This window comes from Protopterus annectens, chromosome 5.part0, assembly GCF_019279795.1.
Source record: "Protopterus annectens isolate FY-2018-M chromosome 5.part0, PAN1.0, whole genome shotgun sequence".
In the NCBI taxonomy this organism is placed as follows: Eukaryota; Metazoa; Chordata; order Ceratodontiformes; family Protopteridae; genus Protopterus; species Protopterus annectens.
This window is the reverse complement of record NC_056735.1, coordinates 1,781,996,454-1,782,006,453: the sequence shown is the minus strand read 5'-3', so window position 1 is coordinate 1,782,006,453 and position 10,000 is coordinate 1,781,996,454.

Sequence of the window (10,000 nt, the reverse complement as noted above, 5' to 3'; positions counted from 1 at the left end):
GCGCACTCACCCGTGATGCAGCAAAGACTGGGGAGCTGTGACTCCTACACTGCAGCATTAAACAATGGTATCTTTTAGACAAAATGTCCATCTAATTAATTTGGTGGCAGATCATGTAGCTATGAAAGATTCCATTTCATTTATTGAAACAAACTGGGCTTTTTTTAATTAAAATGTTACATTAAAATATAAGTTCAATTAAAACAAACCCATCAGTCAAGAATTTGTTAAATTAATTATTTCATTGCATTGAAAGTAACAAATGTATACATGTATCTGATCCTCTCCTGATAATAAGAGGAAAACAAAAAAACTTTTCTAACATTGTTTTGAATTATTTTTATATTCTTGATACTCTTCTAGTCCTTTTGATTATGCTAACAACAACTTTTCATAAATCTTCAAATTCTTATATAATTTATTACTTTCCTCCTATTCCATTTCTTATTGCACAACAAGCTCCCATATCTTCCATTCCATAGTTTCATATTTTATAACCTCACCCTATCCATAGGGTTTATACCTGATGCCTGGAGAACAGCCATTGTGATTTCCTTAACAAAGGCGGCCCCCCTATGGACCTGGATAATTATAAACATATCAGTGTCTATAATATTATATGCAAAACCATGGAAAATGGCATAGCAAAGTTCATTTATGTGGACATAGGCAACTTAATTGTTCTAGACCCCAGTCAGTTTGGTTTTCTGAAGGGCAGGCTTTATCTTCTGAACCCAGTAAGCATCTTTGAAGAGGTCACAGAGGTTATGGGCAGTGGTCAGGCAGTGCATACTGCTTGTCTTTACCTGCCCAAGGCTTTTGATACTATTTTCCAAGCTGCTTTCATAGCAAAATTAGCTAAGGATAACGCCAGCCCATACATTTTCCATTGAATTGCAAATTGACATTCTAATGGATACTACGTTGTGAAAGTCACTGATATTTTTATTTTATTTTATTTATATAACATTTGTTTACTGGGAAAGTCCGACTTGGAATGAAGCCAGTTTTCAGCGGAGGCCCAGGGAGAAATGCTTCAGACGCATGTCTTTGTAACAGTATCCTTTCTGAATGTAAAATTATCCACATGGTGTACCCTGGGGACTTTTCTCCTCAGCATTTATTTTGCAGTTATCCAAACCAATATCTTAGATGAATGCTTCTTCAACTTTGCTGATGATTGCAAGCTGGGCATTATTATACTCTCATCCACAGATACTAAACAGTACCATCAATGGTTGGAATATACACATGCCTGCCATACAGAAAATGGTCTCAAGGTAAACCAGAAAAGAGCAGCATAGTAATGTGGAGCAAAAAAGCATCTTCACTGATAGATTATAAATGGTACTTCTCTTCAGACAGACATTGTCATAAGAGACCTGGATACTTAAGTGGGCAAGTCTCTTTCATTCAATTAACATGTTTCTACGATAATCAGAAAATCTTTCTATCTGGCTCAGTTTATTTTCAAGGGAATATACGTATGATCCAATAAAGCTACTCTTCTGCTGTACTCTTCCCTTATCAGATCCATCATCAAACAACAGCGTCCCATTAGATATGTGCAAATCCAAGCATACCACTCAAGTGGAAAAGCCCAGCAGATTTCTAACCAAGTAAATTAAAAGCCGTACATCCTTTAACTATCCCACTAGATTACTACAACTCCCTTTTACTCAGTAGCCTACTGGCTCCTTGGTGGTGATTTGTGTCTTGCCTTCTGAGCATGAAAGACCCCAGACTATGTGAGCTCCTATTTATATCCAAAACAAGTGGGTCTGCAAACATCTGCACTGAGGAATTAAATTTATTCCAACAAATAAACAAGGCTCATTGGAGGGATAGGATCCTAACTCAAGGTATTCTCAGCTATGGGATAAGTTATCACTGCAGGTTAAACAATGTACGACTTTGGCCACTGTAGGTCAATTTGTGTGTACATCTTTAAGAAGCTTTCTAGGAGCTTGCACAAGTGTATGAGTGCTGAGCATGTACGAGCCTGACTGCCATTTTGTAGTAAGCTGTTGCGATGTAAGCATGTATGTCTGTATAGTCTGTCAGTTAATCAGTTTCTTTATATTTTGTACTGATGTTATCTATCCTGATGTGTTTCTTTGTAGTAAAGCATATAAACAAATGACCCTGCCTGTTTGTCTTTAATGGGAAACAAGATGAGCAACACAGTGTCAGAATAAGACCCAGAAATTCAAATTCCAGACTGAGAAGGCACTCAGTTAAAGATGGAGGAATATAGAGAAGCGGATCATCCACACTGCAAGTTTAGTTAGAAAAAACAGGTCAGAAATGAATTCCAGGTATCAAAGCTTACTTAAATGATTTCTTATTTGCAAAATATAAAATGAAACATCTCTACAACAAATTTCTAAGTAAACAAAATGTCTGAAACTGTAACATATTGATAAAAATATTCTAATAACTATGGAAAATGTTTGACAATAAGTCTGAATCACATAAAATGAGTAAAAAAAGGAAAATGACCTCATTTTTTTTTGAAGTAGCTTATAGCACATAGTTTTCCACATTAATTAAATCTATTCAAGATATCCCAAGTATACAGAGAGTTTGCAAGTTTGTGCAGTATTACAGTACATTTATTTCACAAAACACAGCCATTTCAAACCATATTTCACAAAGTACAGTATTTCAAAGAGTACTGGCTGTGTATGCATGTTCATACATAATTACAAGGGCTATTTTCAGTGTGTTTGGGCATAATTTGTTGGCATGGCTGATGGATTTCAAAAACCTAATCCACTTGTCTTTGATAATAATATTGTCAAGAACTGGAGACTATTTTAGCAAGAGTACAATATTTTCAAACAGGCTGCATTTTCTGATAAAAATTATTGTACAAAGGCATTTATTCTGCTTAATTTAGCTGGTTCAGAAGCCATTGAAAGAGAGTGTTCATGTGTGTATGCACCTGCTGTATTTGCAAGGGAGGGGGAAACCATCACATAGTGGTACTGGCTGAGTCAAAGGAAGACCCTGAGTGCTTAAAACATAAATTAAGAGAAATGTGTAACCCCCAAACAAATATTACTATGGAAGGGCACTTGTTTTACACAAGAGATCAAAAGCCTGGGAAAACTTTTGCAGCATTTATAACTGACTTGAGAAATAAAGCTAGAACGTGCAGATTTGGTGATTTAAGGGATGAGTTGATAAAAGACAGGCTTGTGTGTGGTATTATAGATGATGCTGTGAGAAAGATTTTGCTTCATGACAATGATTTAACTTTGAATAAGGCCTTTGAGATTTGTCAGATATATGAGCTCACAGAAAAGCACGCAAATATGCTTATAAATGAGAAATGCATGTTTCCAGTGTCTTCTAGTGCTCATGTTGATAGTATGCAGCACGTGGTTAAAAGAAACAGGCCCAAGCACATGGCAGCAATGTAAGCCCTGCAACATTCACAGAGAACCCTGTACTTTTCTAGTAAGTTCCAAGGCACTCTCTGAAAATTGCACAGTCTCAGTAAATCACAAGAGTGAGTCAGCAAACTCAAAGAATGTGCCTCTACCCAGTTTCATACTCAACTGCTGTAATTGTGGTGCAAATCATGAGCCTAAAAGAGAAAAGTGCTTAGCTTTTGGTCAACAATGCCACAGATGCAATTAGTGGAATAATTTCAAAAGGTTTTGTAAATCAAATAAGGGGCATTATTTTATTAAAAGAGAACATTCAAAGAGACAAGCTGATCAATAAGAAAGCTGTGACCCTACTTTTTATGTTGATGGTGTGTCTGTGCTTCATGAAACAATCAGTGCAGTAGATTTATGGGCAAAGAATGAAGTATTTTGTACTGTTCAGATAAACGGGAATCCCATAGAGCTCAATGGTGACACAGGTTAAAAGTGCAATGTTATATCAGCAGAAACATTTGCTAGAGTATGTGCTGGTGAGAAGCCTGATTTGGCAAAGTGTGCGAAGCTTGTTGCTTAGGTGAAGAAATTTAAACTTAAAGTTCAGTAGTGCTTTCATGTTACTCTGTTGGGAACAGCTATGACTTGGAATTTGTATGTGGTCAAAAGGCATGTGCAGTCATTATTAGGCCATAGACAGAGACAGTTTGAAAATGGGACTACTTTCATTTAATAAGGAAGTGTTATCTTGAAAGACCACTGTTCTAATTTCACCCAGTCTATTTTTTCTACCTATGCTGATCTTTTTGAAGACAAACTAGACAAACTCTCAGTTGTGTACTCCATGAAGTTAGATCCTGAAGTCAGTGTAGTTGGTAGACCAGCTCAGAAAGTTCCAGTACCTATGCAGAACAGAGTTAAGGCTGAGTTAGATAAAATGGTGCAGCAAGGTGTAATTTGTCCAGTTGACGAACCTACTGAATGGGTATCCTCCATGGTCGTTGCGCTTAAGAAAAGCTCAGATGATTGATCGACGAAATTTGAACAAAGCTCTGAAAAGATCTCATCATCCAATGTGGACAGTTAAAAAAAGTTGCTGCTTTTATGCCAAATGCCACTGTTTTTTTCTGTCTTAGATGCAAAGAGTTAATTTTGGCGAATTGTGCTTGACTGAAAATATCTATTGAAAATTACTTCCAGTACTCCTTTTGGCAGGTACAGATTTTTGAGAATGCCATTTGGAATAAATTCTGCCAGTGAAGTCTTCCAGCATACAATGGAGCAATTTTTTTCTGGGTATCTATGTGCTATTATAGTAGATTATATTCTAGTAGGAGGTAATGGTGAAGCTGAGCATGACAGAAACCTGAAGAAATTTCTGGAAAGAGCACGTGAAGTGAATCTTAAGCTGAATCCTCAGAAGTGCAAGTTCAGGCTAAGAGAAGTTACTTATGTTGGTCATTTATTTACCAATTCAGGCTTATGACCAGATACTTCAAAGCAAATGGCAATTCTCGAGATTCCAGCTTCAGACAATGCTCAAGCCCTACAATGTTTTCTTTGCATGGTTAATTACCTAGGCAAGTTCATTCCAGACTTGAGCCAACTTTCAGCACTGCTTAGAGAGCTGACACACAAAGATGTATCTTTGTCATGGTTAGAACAACACCAGAGAGCATTTGATGTCCTGAAACAAAAAATTGCCAGTCCACCAACTCTCAGATACTATGATGTTCGCAAACCAGTTACTCTTTCTTGTGATGCTTTGAAGTTTGACCTTGGTGCAGTCATTCTTCAAGAGGGTAGACCAGTAGCCTATACATCCAGATCGCTAACTCAAACTGAAATGCAGTATGTGCAGATAGAAAACGAATTCTTGGCAATTATATTTGCATGTTTGATGTTCCTTGATTATATTTATGGTAGACCTATCCAGATCGAAACAAATTACCAACCTCTAGTCACTATTTTGAGAAAGCCTATGTATACAGCTCCTGCCAGATTGCAATGCATGATGCTCAAATTGCAAAAGTATAATTTCAATCTTGTCTACACAAATGGCAAACTTAATCTTGCTGATACTTTATCCAGATCGCCCAGAAATAACACTGAACAGCATGAAAATGAGAAACTTGATTTTAAAGTCATGGAAGTGAGAAATTTGTCTTCAACACATCTTGATGAACTTAGAAGTCATACAGCCTCAGATCCAATACTTCAGAAGCTCAACGACTTTATCAGTCAAGGATGGCCGTCAAAGCAATCTTGTTTACCAATAGAAATGCAACCATATTTTTAATACAGAGATGAGATTTTGTTTGACAATGGTATCATCATGAAAGGTCCAATAGTGATTGTTCCAAAGTCTTTGCAACAACAGTATATTACCATCTTGCACTGTGGTCATCCAGGAACTGATTCTACCAAAAGAAGGGCGAGAGGGCTAGTATTTTGGCCTTCTATGTCACAGGGTATTGAGAGAGTACTTTCATCTTGTTCTGTACATAATAGTACTAAGCCAAATCAACAGAAAGAACCACTTCAGCTAAACCAGATTCCTGAACTTCCTTGGTCGACAGTACCTACAGACATTTTTTGAATAGAATGGTCAACATTGCTTGGTGTTAGTAGACTCTTATTCCAACTGGTCAAGATTGACCTACTTCCTAATCTAGCATCCGTTACTGTCGTTACTAAGATGAAGTGTCATTTTGCAGTCCATGGTAGTCTGCACAAAGTTATTTCTGACAATGGTACACAGTTTACAAGCTAGCAGTTCCAAAGATTTGCTGAAGAGTGGGAGTTTACTGATGTGACAAGTAGCCCTGAGTACCCACAGTGAAATGGTTTGGCAGAACATGCAGTCCAAAGTGTGAAAAAATTACTTGAGAAGTCAAAACAAGACAATAGTCATATTTTCTCGAATCTCTTAATCTCAGAAATGTTCCTTCTGTTGAGACAAACCAGAAGCACACTACCAATTAGTAGTTCATTACTGGTTCCATTGTCAAGAACAACAGATCAGTGAAAGCCCATCTGTTAAAGAAGTGATTATCCCAGAAGTCCTGTTATGATAAGATCAACAAACTACTCAATCCATTATGAGAAGGGGATATAGTGAGGATGCAGCTGTCCAAAGGTTTTGATCGGATTGGTATCATGAAAATTGTATATCCAGAACCAAATTCATACATTGTGGAATCACAGGTAGCAGCAGAATTTAGGTGGAATCAGAAACATTTGGTCCTGGTGTCCAAGCCTGTATTGCAGTATCATACCTGTGAGGAAGACTCTAAATCTCAGAGGGAGTTATCCAGTGTTCCAGTTCCAGAGGACATTCCAGTAAATATCCCTGTTCCTGAGAAGAATCCCGAAACTCATGAAACTGTTTGTTCACCAATGACTGTCCCTGTTGCTAAACCCAATTCTGATTGGTGTATCACTAGATCAGGTCGCATTTCCAGACCATGTTCCAGATATATGGCAACTTGAACATAAGGACATGAATGTTGTGTTTATTTTTTATTGTCTATACCATTGCATGTTTCTTTTCAAATGTCATTGTATTGTTGGCAATTCATTAAAGAGGGAGGATGTAGATCAGTATGTGTGTACACCTTTAAGAAGCTTTCTATGGGCTTGCACAAGTATATAAATACAGAGCATGTGTGAGCCTGACTGCCATTTTGTAGTAAGCTGTTGAGATGCAAGCATGTATGTATGTGTATTCTGTCAGTTAATCAGTTCATTTATATTTTGTACTGCTGCTATACATCATGATGTGTTTCTTTGTAATAAAGCATATAAATGAACTACTCTGCCTGTTCGTCTTTTATGGGAAACAAGACGAGCGATAGCTACCTTTAAAGCAAGTCTTGCTGAATGAATGCGTAGACATAAATTTACCTTGAGTTATCATGTATGGCTCTGATTAGTTTGGGAGGTGAGCACTATTAAGTGCTCAAAACGCATCGCACCAAGTCTTAAATGTGTTACTTGAGCATCTTATGACCACTGTGATCACTTGCCTAGAATTGTTCCTATGGTCCTCATATCATCATCCTGTTCTTCTGCAGTGCAGCTTTTAGTTTATAATACCCATAAAATAAACTGTTGCCATTTGCCCTCCATAGCCCATTTCTTTTCTTTTTTTTTCTAATTCTCCCCAAATTATTTTGTCCTTTAACATTCCAAAAACACACATTGCTGTATCTTCTCTTTTCCTGTATATTTTTCTCCATCATAATACCTTTATGTTATTATTTTGTACTTCACTGGATTTTTACAGGCAGTTTTAAATGTCTCTAATTAATATTGGATATTGCCTTACTGCTTTTCAGATATCCCTTCACAATACACATCCATCTTCTAAAAACAATCTTGTACCACCAAATTATACCACTTCCATGTTTTCTTCTATTTTCATCATAATGTACTTTTCATTAACTTCCACACCTGCCATGCTTTTATATTTTTAAAGCTTTTCACATATACCTTTTCTTACCTCTGCATTATATTCTTAGGAAGTAACACCCACAAAGAGGAGTATAACACAACAAGGTGCACCATTTTATTCAACTTCCTCTTCCTTCATGTGTAAAAATGTCCCTTTTAAAGTGATTCAGCCTAGATCTCCCCCAAAATCCTGAACAAAATTTCTATTGGCTCTTTCTATAATGCTTCTGTCATACAATACACACCAGCTATGAAGCTGTCTCTGCTAAACAACATATTCTTTATTGGTATTATTCTTTCTAACAAACATAATCGAGTCAAAAAATGTTCTGTTTCTACAGTATCATAAAAATGCAACATTTAAACAATTAAACAAACACACACACACAAACATACAAGTACATTTTATTTTATTTTACATTTCTTTACCAGGACAGTACACTGATGTGCTATATATTATACTTTTTCTTCTTTCAGCTTTTTCCCAGTTAGTGGTCGCCACAGTGGATCACCTGTCCGCTCATGACTGGCAGTGGAGTTTTACAGTGTTGAGTTGCCAGCCCGGCGCCCAACCTTCCACAGAAAGCACACACATACACACACACACACACACACACACACACACACACACACTCACGCCTAGGGCCAATTTAGAATGTCCAATCCACCTACAGCATGTCTTTGGGATGTGGGAGGAAACCCACACAACCACAAGGAGGACATGCAGACTCCACACAGAAGGCACCCCAGCTGAGGATCGAACCGGAGAACCTCTTGCTGTTAGGCGACAATGCTAACCACTGCACCACTGTGGCCGCCCATGATATATATTATACAATATGGCCATAATAAATATTATACAATATGGCCATAATAAACTTAACTCAGACATACCCTGGGATTCATGAAGCTTGGCGCAAGGACGGCATTAGGCTTGTGTCGACCATGCGGCGTAGAGATGGCGCCGTAGCGCCATATGCATATTAATGAAGGCCCGCTGCTGCCACATCCACGTGCATAGTAAACATGCGCGAGTGCATGGGGCATGTCGAAGCGCCGCATGGAGGCGTGGACATGTCGGCTGTTTACGTGCAACCTAAAATGCTGAATATTGCAGCCTGCCTCCAATAGTAATCACACCTGTCAGTGTCCGTGGATACTGAAGCATATGCAAAGCATGCAAGACAGTTTTGCAAACACAAAAATAAGAAGCAAACACAAATGCATGTAGCTGAATATTGAGTCCATATCCCTCGAACAAATGAGATTTAAAATCCTGTTCCCGTATTCTATTGCAGTGTTGATAGTTATACCAAGTGGAAGGGAAACGCATCGTGTTAGCGCACCGCCAACAGCTAAGTCTAGCCTAATGGTCAGGGTTACCACCTGTCCCACATTGTGAGGGACAGTCCCCCTCTGGGCAGTTGTGTCCATACCAAAACCATTATAAATGTAAAATATCCTGCGACTGTAGGACATAATTATGTCCCACATATCATGTAATAGTCACATACAACAGTTATTTCCATATGTAGCATACCTACATGTTACAAGAAATAGAATAAGCAAGTAAACGAAACAGAAGAAGCAGCTAAACTGCTGCAACAATAAGCTTACATTTAGGCATAAAACAAAAATACTATCCGTTGTACTGACCGTGGGTATATGTTGGCCTGTAAAATCTGATGTGTGTCCCGAATATATCCCATCCTGGCCGTATGAAAAGGTAGCAACCCTACCAATGGTCAGAGCATTCACCCAAAATCTGCCCATTTGCGGTCCAAGGTGTCCTTGTCAGGATGGTCCAAAGATGAACGGGTATTACCCAGGTCTACCTACCATGTCATGAAAGATAAGTATTTGCGTGTACCTATGTGTGTGATGTACAGCATGTGGACAGTGAAAAATGCTAAGGTAGTCCTCACAACCATACAGGTACCAGAGATATGTAGTGTATGCAATGTGTTCCCTTGACTGTGCCATGGGCCATCAACCAGAGAAGGGATGGATGGAGTGTGTGGAATATGGGTGTGGGGGGGGACAGGTAATGTAATAATTCGCAAAGGGGAGACTGTGTTGGATGCACAATAGGTGAACTGGAGGTGTATGAGGGAGCAGTGGGTGAATCAGAAAGAAACACAAAGAACAAACAT